The 21,982-nt window shown below is 40.8% G+C and overlaps 1 long non-coding RNA gene across 1 annotated transcript; it reads right to left on the reverse strand.

Annotated features, from left to right (window-relative positions):
- Window positions 1–2,144: 2,144 nt before the first annotated feature.
- Window positions 2,145–5,889, reverse strand: LOC143026194 (uncharacterized). Its single transcript, XR_012966452.1, has 3 exons — window positions 5,759–5,889; window positions 2,432–2,520; window positions 2,145–2,175 (listed from the first exon to the last, which is right to left on the reverse strand). It is a non-coding gene; the product is annotated as an uncharacterized LOC143026194 (long non-coding RNA).
- Between the last annotated feature and the right edge of the window lie 16,093 nt (window positions 5,890–21,982).

Consider the following 21,982-nt stretch of genomic DNA (forward strand, 5'->3'; position numbering starts at 1 on the left):
AAGTTTGCAGGAGTGACGTGGCAGAGGATGGCGCGGTCGTGTAAATCATGGAATGTTATGAAGGAGGCCTTTGTTCAGCAGTGGACTCAGGATGGCTGATTTGATTGATTGATTGATTAATTGATATTAAGAGATTATTTATATAACTTTCTCTAAGCATTATTTCGGGAGGATAATACAAAAGGCATCAAAATGTTGTTAGATTTTATACTAATCGCTGTTTCAGCGATTACACGTAACCGACTCCAGGGTAAGATTGAATACAATACCAGATCATATGAACCCCTCCAATTCGTGATCGTATGGCCGACGTAGCTTATATGGAGAATCTTGCACACGTCTTCTGAGCATTCAGATTCGTATAAAATGCCAGCTTCCGACTCTTTAGGTCCTCTCGGGGCGATGCTTTTCCTCATAACAAGGAAAACCACCGCGTTGGGGCGGCCATAGGCACTCTAGTCAGCATACATATCTGTAACCCCGACGGAGAAGATCTTACAGAAGAGCGTGTAAATCACCATGGTTTTGGATCACGAGTTAGACTGCTAACCGACAGCTATTACCCTCCCGAGTGAGAGTCCAGAGTTCATATGTGTGTGTGTGTGTGTGTGTGTGTGTGTGTGTGTGTGTGTGTGTGTGTGTGTGTGTGTGTGTGTGTGTGTGTGTGTGTGTGTGTGTGTGTGTGTGTGTGTGTGTGTGTGTGTGTGTGTGTGTCTGTGTGTCTGTGTGTGTGTGTGTGTGTGTGTGTGTGTGTGTGTGTGTGTGTGTGTGTGTGTGTGTGTGTGTGTGTGTGTGTGTGTGTGTGTGTGTGTCTGTGTGTGTGTGTCTGCGTGGGTGTATGTGTATACATATATATATATGTATATATATAAATATATACATATATATATACATATATATATATATATATATATATATATATACATACACACACACATATATATTTATATGTATATATATATATATATGTATGTATGTGTGTGTGTGTGTGTGTGTGTGTGTGTGTGTGTGTGTGTGTGTGTGTGTGTGTGTGTGTGTGTGTGTGTGTGTGTGTGTGTGTGTGTGTGTGTGTGTGTGTGTGTGTGTGTGTGTGTGTGTGTGTGTGTGTGTGTGTGTGTGTGTGTGTGTGTGTGTGTGTGTGTGTGTGTGTGTGTGTGTGTGTGTGTGTGTGTGTGTGTGTGTGTGTGTGTGTGTGTGTGTGTGTGTGGTGTGTGTGTGTGTGTGTGTGTGTGTGTGTGTGTGTGTGTGTGTGTGTGTGTGTGTGTGTGTGTGTGTGTGTGTGTGTATGTGTGTGTGTGTGTCTGTGTGTGTGTGTGTACATCTATATATACATTTATTATGTGCTGCTTTTCATAACACTATATGAAATCCACATATATGACGATTTTCACATGCCACCACATCCAGGAGGTATATCAGCCTCTCCCTGTGGACAGCCTCCGTCAGTCCGTACGAGTTTATCTATGCCGATATTTTGAGCTGCAATGGCGGCGTTGATCCCAGCCATTTCCACGCCGGCAGGTGGTCTGGTCCGTGACAATATCCATATCATCTCTGCAACAAAGCAATGTCTTATATAACGATTGCGTTACCATTCTTTAAGAAACATTTTTTAATTACCTAAATGAAAGATGCCCCTAGAGCTTTTAAAAAGGAATGTTAAACTTTCACCCGCCTTTCAGACATTCGCAAAGAATAGATGATAAGAAAGACATAGCGTTACGATGTTGCGCCTTCCCCGGGTGCCCTTCTCCGGTGCTCTGGCGCGGTCTACTCCCACAACATTGCATTGCATTTCATGTACACAATCATACATTTTCCCTACAAAACCACTTCAAAATGTCTTCCAGTAAATGTACAGTGAAACATACTATTTTTCTTTTTTCCACAAAATATCATTGTGGAATAGGACTGCGTTTTATGTATGGTTGCGTCTTATACATTTATACACATACACATATATATACATACATTACATATACAGTCTGGCATATGTACATACATCTAGTGTACATGCACCTTATATACCATTCATTCATGTGTTCATTCTTATGACTCCTTTACGAAAGAGTTATGACTTACCCTTATGCAGGAAGCCGTAGTTTTGGCAGCTAACGAATATGGCGAAATGAAGGTTAACTCTTTCGACCACAGAGAAATTGATTTCTCTTTTAACTGCGTTTGTTCACGGCGATGTAACCACATCACGCGGTGTCATTTCGAGTCAGGTCAGATTAGTTCATGTGGCACCAAGCCAAAGGGAAAGAGTCAGCATATTAGAACGAAAGCACTGCAACTTTGTACTCCTACATATTATTTCTCAGAAGTGGAAACATTACTTAATGATAAAGAAAGGGGACAGGAGACTGGGTATTTGAGGCGTTTAGGAAGACTATATGAAGGGGACTTGAATGACGGGTTGTCTACTTACTCACTAAATCAGTGTTGTATATGCCTGCGAAAATTCCGTCATCACCGACCGGAAGCATGGTGCCGGTGACCGTAGTGTCCGAGCCAAATCTGAGAGTGGAGGAGAAGTACAAGTGTCATGCTGTTGGTCATCATATATGTATGGCAGGGAAGCATGACGTGATTTAACAGATTACAAGAGAGAAATGATAGTGGCGCGTCGTCTTTATTTAGTTCAGTGCTAGGAAGTAGCCTTCGTAGCTTGAATGCTTCTGTTTTTCAATTCTTTGAGGCAGAGAACAGCCAGGTCGCACGGGCAACAGAAGTTATAAAGAAGCAAGAAAACATAAAACAAACAAGTAGATGGGCCAACTGGTAGATGTTGCACCATATTGGACATTTGCGTATTTATCAAATCTAGCCCTAAAACTACGAACCACATAATATTCCGTTACCACTCTAAGACGTTTATCACATTCACTGACAACGCGGTCATCGAAATTACTTAGCAACTCATAACACCAATGCACAGTGTATGCACTAGCTGCTTCTTAGTAAACCAATAGTATAAACACAAATACAACACACTTGATATCACTATTTTAAAAAGTATTTAGAGGAAGAACCCGTCAATTTCAGATATTATCTTCACAATAATGACTGAATATTGATAGAGCTTAGAAAAATATCTACACACGCGCGCGCGCGCGTACAGACGCACGCACACACACACACACACACACACACACACACACACACACACACACACACACACACACACACACACACACACACACACACGATGAATGGAATAAACTTAGTAACCATGTAGTAAGCGCTGAAACTATCAGTTGTTTTAAAAAACGATTAGACAACTTTATGGATGGGGATGACAGATGGTGATGGATACGGAGCTGCCTAGTGTAGGCCTTATGGTCTTTTGCAGTCTTCTTTATTTCTTATGTTCTTATGTTCTTACATACACACACACATACACACACACACACACACATATATATATATATATATATATATATATATATATACATATATATATGTATATACATGTATATATATACATGTATATATATATATATGTATATACATATACATATACATATGCATACATATATATATATATATACATATATATATATATAAATATATAACAGTTAGGCATCTTCAGTGCTAATGAGTACAGTGTGTGGGAAATGATCATAAATACACAATGCACAGATCACAGACACTTCCGTGCTGATCCGGTTGACCAATCAAGAGGCAGGACGCTAAGCTCCGCCCCCAGGCCTAGCGGCTGAGCCGTAAGCTGACCTCGATGTCTTTTGATGTGGGAATAATAAATGGATCCGGAGTCTGTCTGTTCATCGTAGGGTTTTTATCTTTTATGTATAAGGCTTCTAGGATATGAAGGCGTGTGTGGTTTGTTTCTGTCTGTAAAATAGTGATGCCCTCTTCCAAATTCTTTCTTGTCAGTGGAGTCTGATGTACGTCTTCGTGGTGTCGCTTGATAGCGCCATTGGAGAGATGAAGGGTGAGACGCCTCGTAAGCTTCGTCGTAGTCATCCCTATGTATGTTTCATTGAGGGCTTCACAGTTCCCTTTTCTGCAGGAGTATTCGTACACGAGATGGCTACGCTGAAGTTCCGGTGTCCTCTGGCAGGGGTTGTTCTTTATAAGGAGTTGGGATGTCTTCATGTTTTTATAGAAAATAACCAGATCTATTTTGTCGTTGTCGTTGGTGGGTTTCACGTCTTTGTGGATGATTTTTATAAGGGCTTCCTCATCGGCTCTATAAAGGGTGGACATGGTGTTTTGGTAGAAAATTTTGATCCTGGCTTCTCCTACTGGCTTTTCTGCTGGGGTTGAATACCATCTGTCAAGGTGCTTGTTGATGGCGATTTGCACCTCTCTATTAGAGAAGCCATTGTTTACCAGGACCTGCGTCGTTCTGTCGAGCTCTGCGTGGGTTCGGGCCCAGTCGCTACAGTGCGTCAGTGCCCTTCTGACATAAGCATCGATTGTGGACCTCCGGTAGCGTTGAGGGCATTCACTGTTGCCGTTGAGACAGAGTCCTGGGTTGGTGGGCTTTGTATATACTCCGGTCCTAAAATCTTGAGAACTGGCTTCAACCTTTACATCTAGGAAAGGGAGCTGCTTACTGATACTGTTCTCTGAAGTTAAGTTTAGGCCGGAGACGCGCTGTAGGTTGCTCCTCAGGTCTTCAAGCTCCCTACGGTCCCTCACGAGGACGAAAATATAGTCTACGTAACGAACGGATATGGGAGGCTTTCAGAGCCCATTATAGAGCCGATGAGGAAGCCCTTATAAAAATCATCCACAAAGACGTGAAACCCACCAACGACAACGACAAAATAGATCTGGTTATTTTCTATAAAAACATGAAGACATCCCAACTCCTTATAAAGAACAACCCCTGCCAGAGGACACCGGAACTTTAGCGTAGCCATCTCGTGTATGAATACTCCTGAAGAAAAGGGAACTGTGAAGCCCTCAATGAAACATACATAGGGATGACTACGACGAAGCTCACGAGGCGTCTCACCCTTCATCTTCCAATGGCGCTATCAAGCGACACCACGAAGACGTACATCAGACCCCACTGACAAGAAAGAATTTGGAGGAGGGCATCACTATTTTACAGACAGAAACAAACCACACACGCCTTCATATCCTAGAAGCCTTATACATAAAAGATAAAAACCCTACGATGAACAGACAGACTCCGGATCCATTTATTATTCCCACATCAAAAGACATCGAGGTCAGCTTACGGCTCAGCCGCTAGGCCTGGGGGCGGAGCTTAGCGTCCTGCCTCCTGATTGGTCAACCGGATCAGCACGGAAGTGTCTGTGATCTGTGTATTGTGTATTTATGATCATTTCCCACACACTGTACTCATTAGCACTGAAGATGCCTAACTGTTAGGCGAAAGCTCTGCATAAAATTTGAGAAGATAATTACGATGCCTTTACTTATACCTCCAATGATATTTGGTCAGGTAATTAAAGAACTTAGCACGACTCAGCGCGCCAGCATAAGAAAAGTCGAGAGTGTCAGCAAAAAACTCGTGAACGCAGAAGCTGCTGCAAATTTTAATGACATTTGCCTTAAAGAGGATCTGCTGCCCAACTATAGCAATATATATATATATATATAATATATATATATATATATATATATATATATATACATATATATATATATGGCTTGCCACAGCAAAGGGAAGGCGGTGTTCCCCTCCTCTTCAGTGGTGAACATCCATAAAGACCAACATAAAAATAAAGGGAACAGCTAGATTCCTTTGACTTACAGTTTAGTATAGGTGTTTCGTACAAGGATGGGATCCCCAGGCGCTGCTTGGGTGAAGATAACCCTTCCACACCTATTCGTGAAATCAAGGTGTCCCTTTGACCGGAAGACCTCGTACCAGGTGCCCATAAACTGCCAGGGGAAAAGGATAACCTTGCTTAGAATCATCATACGGAACAATGCAGGGGTCCCTCTGACCTTGATAGAATAGCTTGTTTTAACCAAATTATATATAACTGATATTCGACCTTCCCACCACCTATTTCTTGTGCCTTGACCCAACAATCAGTCAACCATCCAATAGGGGGCCGACGACGTGAAAGCAAAAGTAATACCTTTCTTTTAGCCTCTAATTGGCCGAGCCGGGTTGCGTATCACGCGTGTTTACCTCTGACTGGCCGAGTCAGGCTGCACGTGACGCATCTTGACTTGACCCCTGATTGTCCATAAATACTGCATCTGTCGGGTCGACTGTTACGTGGCCGAATCAGATTTGCAGTCCCATACGTCCACACAGGGTGGAAAGGATACATAGTTTCATTTTAATATTAATCCTAGATGAATATTAGCATTTACCAAGTGCCTCTGAGTATTACTAAGAGAACACCCTTGCTTAACGAGGCGAGATTAGGATCAATCGTTCTAAGAATGGGAATAACACACTGCTCTACCATTTTTTATTTGATATTCTCAAGAGTTGGTGTTCTAATGCACTGATCGTACGACTTGTCCTCACATTCACTAGTCGTCGACTTTGCCTTGCGACTGTTTGGCCTTTAGTTCCTCCTCCTCCTGACTCGTCCTGTCACACGATTGGGTGCTGCTGTTCTTCTTCGTAGGTTGGTGTGTCCGACTTGGGTAGGCAGTCGGGTTATGAGATGTTTTCTACTCTTTAGAGTTATTTTGTGACTTGTCCTCATATTGTGGCTCATGTGGACGGTGTCCCTCGGTGATCAGCTTTGCCAACCGTGAAATCCACATTTCATCGCCTCATCTCAGATTTATGTTGGCTGTTGTCTAAATAAATACCTCGTTCTCAAATTGACTTCCCTTCTTTTTCATGCCCCAAAAATATATGTTAGATCATTCCTAGTCTGGTATGTGTCCCGCAAGGTTCACATACACCTCCATCGCAGTGAACGTGTGGTGGTGTCTCAAATACTCTCTGTGCTCATTATGTTGTGTCTTCATCCCTCTGCAAGATTCGGCTAGGTAGATCATGTAGGAAGCTATACATGGAATGGACCACACTATGTTGTTTTGGAAGGGGCTGGTTGGCCTATTCACTTTAACCAAGTCAAGTTTGCTGATGCCACGGGCACCAACTAGTCTTGTGCCGAACCCTCTCAAAATATCGTTGAGAATAGAAGTACCATGGGTTAGTATAACTTACCTGGTGCAGTCTCCGTCCTTAGGGCGTCTTCCATTTCTGTGGAACGTTTCCCTCGTGTCATTATATGCTTCTTGTAAAAATCCTGTATTACATTTGTGTATGACTCTCAGGAAGAATCCTATGTGGCAAAACTTCACGCTGTTAGTGTGGGCACTTGGGGAAGCATTTCACTCATCAGATACCTATATGACCACCTCCATCTCGAGAACAAACACCGTAAAATAGTACGAATAGGTCTCAATAGAAAATAGGACATCATATAAGTCATACTATCGAACGACACTTCCATCTACAACGATACCTTGAGAGCATTCAGCATGTGGCACGATTGTACACAGCTTGGTAATTCTGAAAATGACCACTCACTACCAACCAAACAACCTGGAATACTCAATCACAGCTGAAACATTCCACACTGTCTATGTGGGCGAATCAGGCACAGGATTAGAGAAACACATTAAAAAGCACAAAACAGAATTCAGACACCACAACACGTCCACTGCAAAAGTGGTCTATGTGGACCTCACGTGGAATCTTGGCATGGACTCTTCTACGGATTCGAGACATGGATGGACAAGGGAACTCTTGGAGCCAGCATTTATCAAGGCAACAGTCAACATGAATAAGAGATACGGAAATGTATCGTGAGTATCACAGTCGACGGAAATGCTCATAGGGGATAGGCGACAATTCAATGCAAAAGAGGAAACAAACACCCATAGCACGACTATCCACCCAACTCAAACAGGCAACCCAATCAACCAATGGCTGGATACCAACTGCCACGGAACAGCAGCACACCCAATCACATAATAGAACTAATCACGAACGGAATGACTGGCGGTTTAAGAACCAATCGAACCATCCCCAGGTCATAACACCAACTCTTAAAAAGGACATAAGTCGAAACCGGTCGACGAGTGTGTTATTCACTTGAGAAGGTACTCCCAGGGGCCCATGTTTCCCTCCCTTCGTCATCTCATGCACGTCTTCACAAAATTAATTTCACACCGTCCTAAAAATGTTCATGAAACTAATCCTAGAGAATTTCTTCAACAGTACATAAAGGGCCAAATATCTAGCCTAGAATGAACAATTAGATAAAATAGAAAAGTAGAAATTTAAAAAGTGATGCTAAATTCAGGGTTTTTGTGACATACCATACAGTTATCCACACACATTTTATTTATTTTTTCACTAAACAAATAAGTAAACTTACACAGGGAACGTCAATATTCGTCACGGGAGTCCGTGGGGGACACAGCCCCCATCGGAGCTTCTGTGCCTCGGTGGAAAGGCCCGAGAGAACTAGCAGACCCGTCCACACCAAGATATGTCGCCACACCATACTGACAGATGGGTTCTCCAGGTCCTTTGGAGCACGTGGAAATCCTGATGAGGACTTTGTTACTTGTAGGGTTTCTTCTGCGACTTGTTGATCCTTGTAGCATTTGATGCACCGAGCCCCACCTCCTGTCCGTACACACACCAGAAGCTCTAAATGGAACTCGACCTTTAAAAATGTGTAGGCCCTTCGTGTCACTCCGTCGTACGTTGTGTGAGCAGCCAAGGTCCCTGATGGTGCTCTTGACTGATGGAATCCTTTCCTAATGGAAGAAATAAAAAGATGATTTTTTTTAATAAGAAAGTGTAGAACAGCTTCTCCGATCTAAATGAAATTTTATTACAATAAAATTCTTTTGGTAGGTAATATGATTTACAGTGTTCAACATCCCAACTTTGATCAACTGCTCGTATTTTAGAAGCCATGGACATATTTACAAAAATAACCATGAATACACAAATATATTTGGATATCTATTTGAAATAGATATCCAAATATTCATTTCATCAAGGAGGATCATAGCCTAAAAAGCAGTAAATTCAACAGTCATAACAGCTATAGTAGTAGCAGCCAGGTAGCCTCAATCGATTTCATCGAGTCCAGCCTGGCAACAAGTGACCTCTCCCAGTGTTCAAACATAATATATATTAGAGACTGTACCTCCTCCATGAACAGATGTTGTGACCTCATTCCCGACGAGACTGTTGATCTCTCTCAGTTAGATGAAGATGATCCCCTTATCTACCCCATCGTTATGGAGGAGGTAAAGGGGGTTATCTCGGTTTTAAAACTAAAATCCCCTGGCCCCTCAGGTATCGATGCACACATACTCAAACGTATGCCAGACAACATAATCTCACACATGACGATACTATACAATAGCTGACCAACCTCTGGGTACTTCCCACAACTATTCAAGGCCTCCCACACCATCCTCATTCCTAAACCCCAGAAACCCGACTCCGTCCCCCTTTCATACCGGCCCATCTCCCTTCTGGAGTACTTTGGTAAGGTGTTTGAGCACGTCCTATGCCGCCGCCTGACCGTGTACCTAGAGACGGAGAATGTGCTGAGGGATTACCAATTTGGTTTTCGGCCGGGGCGCGGTGCAGACGACGTAATATCCATGATCACTCAATGGGTTCAAAGACCGCCAGACGGTCGCCCTGGTAAGGCCATTTTGGTTTGTAAGGATGTGGAGAAGGCATTCGATACTGTCTGGCATGAAGGCCTTAAGTACAAATTGTACCACAATTTCGACTTTACCCTGCCGTTCACAAGGTTGCTCTGCAACTACCTGGACGACAGGAAAATAAGAATAAAGTGGCGGGGCTGTCTGTCCCAACCTTTTGTGCCGAAGGCTGGAGTACCGCAAGGGTCAGTCCTTGCCCCCACTCTGTACAATCTATATACGAATGACCTGCCAGAGCCAGCTTATCCACGCAACCAGGCTCTAACTCTTTCGTATGCGGACGACACTAACCACATCAGCAGACACAAAACGCTGCAGGGAGCGTTACACGTTATGCAAAACATCCTTGACGGGGCACACGCGTGGGAGCAACAGTGGCGCATTAAGACCAACGCGTCGAAATGCAATGCTGTATACTTCTGCTGCAAGCGAACCAACAAAACAATCACAAACACTCCTCTTAAAATAAACAACACAAACATCCCAGTGAAGGACCATACCTGTGTGCTGGGTAGCACACTTGATAGTGGCCTTACCTGGACCCCACACTTCCGCAAGCAGGGAGCGAAGGCTAGGGCTGTGCTGGGAAAGCTAAGACGCTTCAAAACTGCAACACTGTCCACCAAACGTCGATTGTACCTAGCCCTCGTCAGACCGATTCTGTGCCAGTCCCCGGGATTAAGCCAGCTGTCATGTCCCACTAATAACTACGAGCACCAGAAGGTTCAGAAGGCCGCTGTCAAGTTCATCACGGGTTCGCGATGGAGCGACTTCAGAACCACTGAGTCTCTACACCGAATTTCCAACATCCGTCCACTCAACCAACACAAACACAAACTTTACTCAAGACACCTAGAAAAACTGCACGACAAACACAAACACCTGATACAAAACATTACACCTAGACCACACCGTACAGACTATCTGTCAGCTGCGCCCGTCCCACGTGCGGTGTACACGATAAGACGTGTATAACCGTACCTATTAATAATACACCCCTTCACCAGCTTTGGTGATAGCAATAATGATGAAATAATAATAGTAATAATAATATTGCATGTAGCCCAATAATTGACAGGCTACAAGCATACACAACTCAAACCCAACCTGGGGAAATGCAGGAGAGCTCAAGATACACACACACACCTCTCACGAACATAGCCACGACCCACGCACAAACATCTACACTTACTTTTTCTTCGACTAAAATTTGCTTTCTTTCAAACTTTCTCTTATACAACATCTTCTCATTTCAGTTTACCTCCCACTAAAGATTTTTCCGTTTTTCCACCTTTCTCTCCTACTACGCCTCCTACCATTTTCTGAACTTTTGGTGATTGTAATCTGTTTTTAATCCCGGCGTCGGCGCCGCCGTCCAAGCTCCCAGTCCATTTCTCCCGAGCCACGACCACCAACAGCCCCTAATCGCTCGTTAATTCGCCCGGTGGCAATACCCCTCTTTTATACACTACTATCTTTTCATTTCCCTACAGACATTCTTCCCCCCACCCCCACAAAAACCGATCCCGCGCAAGCGGGTGGTCTTTCCTAGGAATTCAGAATTCAGAATTCAGAACAGTAGGCAAGGAACGAGAGCCAAGGCTGTATTGGGATGACTTATGCGCTTCAAAACCGCAATACTTTCCAGCAAGCTTCGGTAGTACTTTGCTTTTGTCAGGCCGCTCCTGTCCCAGTCAACGGGATTGAGACATGTCCCACAAGCAAATACGACCAATAGAAGCTTCAGAATGCCGCAGTCTGATTCGTCACGGGTTCGCGATGAAGCGACTTCAGAACCTCTGAGTCTCTACACCTAGATGACAACAATCGTCCGCCCAACCAACACAAACTACACATGAGACACCTAGAAACACTGCACGCCAAACACAAACACCTGAGCCGACACATCGTTCCCAAGCCTCGCCGCACAGACCATTTGTTAGCTGCGCCTCTCCCCAATGCCGTATACACGAGAAATCGTGAATAGCCATGTGAATATCACCCATCATTTTCATCAGGGTTTTTTTTTTCTTTTTTTTTTCTTTCTTTCTTTTCTCGTCTTTTCCACTGTTCGCTGTCTGTCGTGCACGGTGGCGAGAAGGCAAGACACAGAGGGACGCGAATTCAACTTACCTCTCATAGAAAACATGCACATACCGCGAATAAAATCGCGCCCGCATGCACAAACATTTACACATACCTTTTCTTCGACTAGAACTCACATCCTTTCTAATATTCTCTCATACTACATCTTCTCATTTCAGTATACCTCTCACTAAAGAAAAATCGAAAAATCCGTGTTTATACCTTTCTCTACAACTACGTCTCCGACCCATGCCTCCTGAGCCACAATACAAGCCCTAATGAATATCCCAAAGAAGCGCTCAGTGTCAAAAACCTCCTTTTATAAAAAAATATATATATATACCATTTTCTTTACCTACAGATCTTCCCTCCCACAAAAGCCGATCCACGAATATAATAAGCAAATTTACGCAATATTGTAAACGTACACAAGGAAATAGATCAAGTAAATTCCCATACCTTTCAAACTCGTATGCCTGCAAGAAAACATCCAACCTGGCTACACCAATATACATATTCAAAATTATACACACACACACACACACACACACAGCAATGTACATATATATATATATATATATATATATATATATATACATATATATATATATATATATATACATATATATATATATATATATATATATATATATGCATATACATGTACATATACATGTACATATTCATATACATATACATATACATATACATATACATATACATATACATATGAATATACATATACATATACTTATACATATACATATACATATATATATATACATATACATACACATATACATATACAGTGTAACAAAGAATGGAACAATAGAAACAGATTCACTTGAGAAAGGACCTGGTGAAGGATGCGAGAGGGATAACCTCAAACCAGAGTACTAATCAACCATTTTCTTAATTACATAAAATGTATGTATATATATATATATATATATATATATATATATATATATATATATATATATATATATATATACCTATCCGAGAGTTCACACCTTGACGTGGTGGATAGGCTTGAGAATCTTAATGATTACAAAAGCTATGTCGATAGAGAGGAAATCTCTGCAGGGTCACCCATATCGAACAGGTTTTGTAAGAAAGATCAAACAAGGAGCAGCTCAGACACACAGTCGCAGGACCCACTGCTAACTGGCACGTCCCTGGGTGCCAAACAGGGAAATTCCTCATAGATATATGGGGTACCATTATAATGACGGCGTGGACCATTGGACACCCTATAGATATAGGGCATCACCGAATATAATGAATAAGGTGACACCAGAGAAATATCTCACCACAAACCAGTTGGCATGGAGGTGAGATTACTGCCAACCCTCCTTCATAACAAATATGAATATCACAACCAAAACAAAACCGGACGTTCCTGTTGGATCATCGTCTTCTAAAGGTCCAACCGCATTGCCTCGTGTGCTTACGGGCAGTGTACCACCGAATGTGAGTAAGCACTGTCCAAGCAGATCCAAGTCTTGGACAATAAACAACATGAAGAAAATGAAGATCTATACTTACAACGTAAGAAGTCTCTCAGAAGATCATAGGTTAGAGAGTTTAATGGAAGAACTAGACAACATCAAGTGGGACATCGTAGGACTGAGCGAAGTCCGAAGAGCGGAAGAAAACCTGATATAATTACAAGATGGTCACCACCTGTTCTACTATAGAGGTAAGGACAAAGAAAGATCTAGTGGAGTACGATTCTTGATAAAGCGAGAGGTTGCTTGTAACGTAGTCAAATTCAGTAGTTTATCGGACAGGATAGCTTGGATTGTGATTAGGCTGTGCAAAAGATACACTCTAAAAATAGTTCAGGTTTATGCACCAACTTCACAAAGTTCAGACGATGAAATTGAGTCGTTCTATGATGATTGAAGTCAGGTAATGGATCAGGAAAAAAGTAAGTACACGTTGGTAATAGGCGACTTTAATGCTAAAGTGGGGAAGAAGATGGGAGATGAGACTTGCATTGGGAATTTTGGAGTAGGTGAAAGAAATAAGAGAGGCGAGATGTTAGTAAATTTTGCAGAGAACTACAACATGAGGATAATGAACACTTTCTTCCAAAACCGTGTAGGTTGTAAATGGAAGTGGAGAAGTCCAAATGGAACAACAAACAACAAAGTAGACTTCATATTAGGAGATGAGAGCAAATGCGTTAGCAATGTTACGGTGATAAATAAAGTCAACATAGGTAGTGACCATAGAAAGGTAGGTTGCACAGCTAAATTTAATTTCAGAGCCGAAAGAAATCAACTAATTTTGAAAAAAGAAAATAACCTCTGCAAAGGATAAGGATAATAATAAGAACTTTCAGTTAGAAATTAAAGATAGATTCGAAGCTCTAACAACTAATGAGGACAGCGTGGAAGATATTAATTTGAATTTAGAGAATATCATTAGGGAATCGGCAGAGAAAGTAGGAAGTACATAAAACATTATAGAGAACAAATACTCCAAAGCTACAAATGACCTAATTAACAGAAGAAGGACCATGCAGATCAAAAGCAGGAGAGACGAAATAGAAAGAGTAGAACTAAACAAGCTTATCAACGAAAGACAGAGATTAGAGAGAAAAAAAAGAGAAACATGGATGAAATAGAGGAAACTATTCGGAAAGGTAAAAGTATTAAAGTGACCGAGCGCAAACATGATTTAGGAAGACAGCAAATGATATGTTTGAAAGATAGAAATGGAGAAATAATTAAATGTAAAGACAAAATAGTAAAAAGAGTGGAAGACTTTTACCAAGAGCTTTACTCGTCCAAGACCGTAATTGAGTCGGTAAATTCATGTGTATACGTTAGTAGTGTACCAGAGATTACAAAGGAAGAAGTGGAATTTTCTCTAAAAACTATGAAACGAGGAAAACCACCTGGGGAAAATGGTATATCAATAGATCTGTTGAAAGACGCAGGAAAATTAGTTTATAATAATTAGCTGCGTGTTACACCCATGCTTACGTCAAGAAAGCGTCCCTGATGAGTGGTGCAATGATATAGTGATTTTGCTTCATAAAAAAGGAGACCAGAAGGACCTTAGTAACTATCGACCGATCAGCTTGCTATCAAACGTATATAAAATATTCTCCAAGATCATTACAAATAGACTAAGTAAAGTTCTAGATGGAAACCAACCGAGAGAACAGGCAGGCTTTAGTAGCGGATATTCGACTCTAGACCATTTGCAGGCGATAAATCAACTAATCAAGAAAACGACAGAATACAATATACCTCTGTGTTTAGCTTTTGTCAATTACGAGAAGGCCTTTGACTCGGTAGAACAAATAGCAATACTAAACTCGCAAACAGGGTACAAACGAAGAGATCGTAAGGGTTTTAGAAAATATTTATGCGAATGGTACCGCTTTAATTTGACTTCATAAAGATTTAGAAAAGATCAGGATCGCAAAAGGAGTACGACAAGGCGATACAATTTCACCCAAACTATTTACAGCTTGCTTGGAAGATATTTTCAGAAGGTTGAGTTGGGAAATTAAAGGTTTGAATATTAATGGCGAATATTTGAACCACCTAAGGTGTCCAGATGACATTATTCTTATTTCAGAAAGAGCAGAAGACTTGCAAGATATGCTGAGCGATCTAAACAAAGAAAGTCTCAAAGTAGGTTTAAAAATGAATAAAAGTAAAACCAAAGTAATGTTCAACACGAAACCTCAAAGTAAAAGATATTGTAATTGATGGTGAGAGTCTTGAGGAAGTTGAAGAGTATAATTATATAGGTCAGATGGTGAAGATGACAAAAGATCATGATAGTGAAATAAAAAGACGCATTACAATTGGTTGGGAAGTGTTTGGTAAGTATAATAAAATCATGAGAGGTTCTTTGCCTTTATGTTTGAAACGTAAAGATTACAATCAATGCATTCTACCAGCAATAATCTACGGGTGTGAGTCTTGGAAGCTGACGAGGGCGATGGAAACAAAGCTAAGGACTGCACAGAGGAGAATGGAGAGATCAATGGTGGGAATAACACTGAAAGACCGAAAGAGAGTAAGTTAGGTGAGTGAGCAGATTAGAGTGAAAGATATTGTGGAAGCAGTAAAAGAAAGGAAGTGGAACTGGGGAGGTAAGTTAGTGCGATGGAGCAAGTGTGTGACTGAGTGGACGCCGCGAGAAAGGAAGCGTGGAAAAGGGAGACCAGACAGAAGGTGGAGAGACGAGATCGAGAAATTTGCAGGAGTGACGTGGCAGAGGATGGCACGGTCGTGTGATTCACGGAATGCTATGAAAGAGGCCTTTGTTCAGCAGTGGACTCGGAATGGCTGATTTGATTGATTGACATTGACATTGACATTGGTCTAGTCATTTCTGTCATTGATGCCACATTGCCATGCCACAAACTACACAATGACAACACCAAGCCAATAGAAAAACTAATGTTGTTTGGCTCACCTGAAAGTTTTTGGAATGTAAAAGCGTGGCCTTTTTAACTGGACATCACCAGAGTGTGGTAGGATGGACAAGATTACTCCACGTCCTCTGCTACAGCGAGATGGAATGCCCGAAAACATTCTCTCAAGCTCCTCCTCCCCTCCTTCTTCATCGCGCTTCAAATCCTCCTGACACTTTCCCGTACTCCGCTCCCATTATCTCCTGCCCTTCCTCCTCCTCCTTCTCCTCCTACTTCTTTTTACTATTCTTTCTCTGCATTTTCTCCATCTCTCTTCTTTTCCTCTCCTCTTCCTCTTATTCATTTTCTTCCTCCTCCTTCTCTTCTTCTTCCTCCACTTCCTCCCCCCTTTCGAACGTCGATGTCCTCCCCTTTACCTCCCTTTCCCTCTTTGACTTTTTCCTTCCCCCTTTCTCTATTCTTTGCCCCCACTCTCTCTTTCTCTCTCTGGTTTATATATATATATATATATATATATATATATATATATATATATATATATATATATATATATATATATATATATATATATATATATATATATACCAACAAAGATGACTGTATTCACTTTTTCAGATGATAGCACGAAATGAGTGGTGGACATTGGGTTTCTTCTTCAGAGCATTCCAAATGAGGAATATCTATTAGAGGAGCTGAAGTACATCACCACATCCTTAAAAAATCACCAATACTCAAAGGGACTGCCCGGGTCGTCACTCCGAAAAGCCGCCAACATCAAAAGTAGGCAAACAAGGGCGGAAAAGTCAGACCTACAATACCTTGTGGTCCCAGATTCGGACCTCAGGTTTGGTAGTCGTCAACGATACGGGAAAGAAAATCGGACACTTGGTCACGAAGAACACACAACCACACAGTGACTTCAGCTTCGTTTGCAAAATTTCCTGGAACGGATGCGACAACGGATATTTTGGACAAGCATACAGAGGACTGACAGACTCAGAGAACATAAAGCGGACATAAGGCACCACCGTCAGACAAACGCCCTCATGAACCACGTAGACATGGAAGGACATTTACCAGATTGGAAGAAAAACCACCATTTTGGCCCAAAGACTACACAACGGAAATTTTTTATATCTACACATAGCTAATTATAACAACACAAACAAAAGGACAGGAGACTTACATTGGGTAGAAGTCACAGCCGTTTATACCCTTAATGAGTGACCACACCAAGCCAATAAAAAAAACCGCGTAGTATTTCTTTGACTCACCTGAAATTCTTTGGAAGGAAAAAGCGTGGCCTTCTTACTACATCACCAGAGTGTGGTAGGAGGGAAAGCGATTAGTCCACGTCCTCTGCTGCAGCGAGATGGAATGCCCGAAAACATTTAAGTTAATAAAGGTTTACGAAAACATTCTCTCAAGCCCGTTTATAAACAAGCATACCCCTGCTCCTCCTCCCTCCTTCTTCATCGCGCTTCAAATCTTCCTGGCCCTTTTCCAGTCCCTCCTCCTCTTCTTACTCTTCCTCCTCCCCGTACTCTGCTCTCATTACTTACTACCCTTCAAAGGATTACAAAGGATTACAAAAGCGGAGCATGCCGACAGGAGACCTTTTGGTCCATAGCTAGGTCGTCTGCGAAAAAAAAAATATATATAAATGATAAAAACATAGATAAAGAAATTACAATGATATAAATGATAATAAAAAAATAATACATAAGTATAGTTAAATGATAAACAAACAGGTAAAAAGTAAATAATAATAAGCTGACAAATTAATAATAATAAATGGAAATCAAGCAAATGATAAATAAACAGACAAATAATAACAAAAAAATAATCAAATGATATGAAATAAATGGCAGCCATTACAGCATCTTGCTTAAATGTTTATCTAAAATATTAAAGCTTCGAACTGAACTATATTGCACTGCCTCTGCAGGAAGTTTATTCCATTCATTAACTAAACGGTAGGCGAAGTTGTTTCTACCCACTTCCAAAAGTCTATTTCCGGACAGTTTGAGACCATTGTTTCTTGTCGAATTCTTACTCTGTGTAAGAATTTTGTCACTTCTGATGTTGTCAATCCACTTTAGAATTTTAAATACCTGTATCAAGTCACCTCTGAGTCTACGCTTTTTTAAGGAAAACAGATTCATATGTTTTAGCCGATTTTCGTATGATTTATTTTTGATATTTGGAATTAGTTTTGTGGCTCGCCGTTATACTTTTTTCCAGTCTGTCAATGTCTTTAATGAGATTCAGTGACCATACAGCATATTCCAAATGTGGACGAACTAACGATCTATATAGCTTGTTAATGAGAGATGAACTTTTGAAGTCAAAAGATCGCACAGTCCTAGAATCTTATTTGCTTTCTAAGAGGCTAAAATGCACTGCTTAGATGATTTGAGATCGTTACTGATAATTACCCCTAGACCCTTCTCACTATCCACTTTTGTTAACGAATTTCCAAATAACTTGTAATCGTACTTACTGATATTTTTACCTATGTGCATAACCTTCCATTTACTTGTGTTAAATTTCATTAACCACTTTTCAGACAATTGCTGTAATTTATCTAAATCTTCTTGAATATCTAATTGATGAAGTGATAATTTGCCATCCAGTACAATTTTGTATCATCAGCAAATTTGGAGAGAATAGATTTTAGTCCGTGGTCTATATCATTTATATATACTATGAATACAAGTGGCCCAAGAACGGAACCCTGAGGAACTCCACTCGTAACATTTTTCCATCTAGAAGTTTTCCCATTTAAAACAACTATCTGTTTTCGATCATTCAACCAATTTCTAGTCCAATTTAATAGGCTGCCACTTACTCTGTGTGAAGCTAATTTAGTAAGTAGTCTTTCGTGTGGGACGGTATCAAAAGCTTTTGCAAAGTCTAAACATATTAAATCTATATTGTTTCTTTCGTCATAACTCGAGATAACTGTGATGTAGAATTCGAGTAAATTAGTCACGCAAGAACGTTTCCGTCTGAATCCATGCTGGCTATCATTTATCAAACAGTTACTTTCTAGATGATATTCGATAGCATCTCTGATGATAGTTTCCATCATTTTTCCTACGATTAAATTCAAGCTTATGGGCCTGTAGTTATTTGGTTTCTTTTTGTCACCTTTTTTTTTTTTTTTTTTTTTTTTTTTTTTTTTTTTTTTTTTTTTTTTTTTTTTTTTTTTTTTTTTTTTTTTTTTAAATATTGGAGTGATGTTAACTAGCTTCCATTCTCTTGGGATATCTCCGGATTTTTCGAAAGCAATTTCTAATGGAACAACAATCTCATTTTTCATTTCCTTTAAGATTCTTGGATGCCAACCGTCAGACCCTGGTGTTTTATTAATTTTGAGTTTCTCTATACACCTTTTAATTTATTTCTTTTGTTATATTTACCGTCATGAGTAAGTTTACCCTAGATTTTTTAGGTGTTTCGTTTACTACTACTGAGCTAAAATAGTTGTTTAGAATATTACACATTCCTTCGTTTGAATACTCAAGTTCGCCGTCAGGAGATAGTAGTGGGCCAATATGATTCCTAATAACCTCTTTATCTCTAATGTAACTGTGCGATTCTTTGGGATTCTCTTTGGGCTTATCAGCGATATTCATTTCGTATTGTCGTTTTCGTTTTTTATTGTCTTTTTTTTAAATATCTCTGTATTAATACATAACCTTGATAATCGTTAGGTGCACCCGAGAACTTGTATTTCTTATAAGCCTGTCTCTTTTTAGCAATACTTTTTTCTCAGTTTCTTTGTCGAGCCATTTTGGGCGTGCCTGATTTGGAGGACGTCTGTCCTTAGACGGGATGTAAGTATGAATTATCTTAGTAAGCGTATTTTGAAATATTTCCCACATCTGATCTACAGGTCTTTCGCTTAAAATTGCCTCCCAATCTGTAAGCTCAAGCTCCTGACGTAGTCCTATGAACTGAGCTTTACTAGAATCGGGTATTTTAGATGCACATGTATCTATTTTATAATTTTAGCAGTTTGAATCTAAGTTGTGGTCGCTGTTTGCAATAGTTTCACCGACCTCCACATCGGCTATCATGTTTTCACGGCTAGTGATCAATAGATCGAGTAAGTTTCCATGTATTGTAGGTTCTTTTGCGTGCTGAACTAAGTAATTGTCACCGAGAAAATCTATCAATGCGGCTACTTACATGGCCATGTTCAAGGGTCATCCAATAAATGTCAGTAAAGTTGAAATCACCCATCATCAATAAGTCCCGGTTGCAGAAACTAGACAGTTCTTGAAACAACAGTTTGTCGTCTGCTAATGATAATGTTTTTGGCCTATACATTACACCTATATTCATTTTTTGTCCATTTGTTTGGGTTAATTCTACCCTTAAACTATCATATGCATCCTGTTTTGTTTTCTCAAGAACACAGGCATGGACATTGCTTTTAACGTATAACAGAACACCCCCAACTTTCTTTTGGTTTCTATCCTGATGAAAGTGTTTAAATCCCGCAATATCAAATTCAGCTTCAAACTCTTTACCATTTAACCACGTCTCGGTTCCTATCATATCGAGATTTTCAATTTTGACATATGCTTTTATTTCTTGAAATTTATTCCTAATACTACGAGCATTAAAGTACATGGTATTAAGAATCTCGTGATCATTTCTTTTTGACATGTTTTGTATTTCAACATGATGCCTTATATTATAATTTCGTTCTTTATTGACACATTGCTCTATAATGACATTTGGTACTTCACTGACATTCAATGTTTCATGGACATTCGCCCTAATTCGGACATCTGGCCCCTCTCGGTCATTTGATCTTGTTTCTCTTTAATATTCTTGCACTACATTTTCATATTTCTTCCTTTCTCTATTCCTACTATATATTTATTCTCTTCATTCTCCTTCCCTTCTTCTTCCTCACCTTCCTTCCCCCTCTCAATAGTTGACGTCCTTATCTTTCTCTCTCCCTTCCCCTCTATCTCTGTCTCACTTTCCTTCTCCCTGTCCCTCTTCTTTGCCTCTCTCTCTCTCTCTCTCTCTCTCTCTCTCTCTCTCTCTCTCTCTCTCTCTCTCTCTCTCTCTCTCTCTTTTGGTTCTCTCTCTCTCTCTCTCTCTCTCTCTCTCTCTCTCTCTCTCTCTCTCTCTCTCTCTCTCTCTCTCTCTCTCTCTCTCTCTCTCTCTCTCTCTCTCTCTCTCTCTCTCTCTCTCTCTCTCATTCCTCCTCCCACTCTTTCTCATCCTTCTCCTTCGGTTCTCTCTTCTCTTTATCATTCTCTTTCCTTTCCCCCCTACCGCCCCTACTCCTCGCCCTCGGCCTCTCCCTCTCTTTCCCATTACCGTTATAGATCCATGCCGATGTGACTGAAGTGAACACACCACCACCCTTAGCCCCACCCCCCTCTCCAAAGGTGAGAGGGTTGGACACTCTAATGACCTGCATTCAGCTCCGCCTCTTCAATGTCATCCCGCGCCACATCCCAATTTTCTTCCTTGCTCTTCTCTCCCTCCTGCTAGAATACTTTTCTGGATGCTATGAAGTCGGTCGCTGCATCCGCATTTCAACTCCACACCTTGCCTCCCCTTTTCAGTTTTTCTTTAATTTTTTTCATTCGTCTTGCCATTTCCCCTCTCATAGAACGAATAAGAAAGCTAGACAAAGCGCTAATGGACTATGTAGTGGTAGATAGGAGTATAACAGGAAGAGTTAAGGATATACATGTTCTAAGGGGAGAGAGTGGAGAAATATCAGATCATTTTCTGGTGGAGGGTAAGTTGAGAGTGGAGGATAGA

The sequence above is a fragment of the Oratosquilla oratoria genome, chromosome 6, assembly GCF_046742065.1.
Source record: "Oratosquilla oratoria isolate Oo_2021 chromosome 6, ASM4674206v1, whole genome shotgun sequence".
NCBI classification, from domain to species: Eukaryota; Metazoa; Arthropoda; class Malacostraca; order Stomatopoda; family Squillidae; genus Oratosquilla; species Oratosquilla oratoria.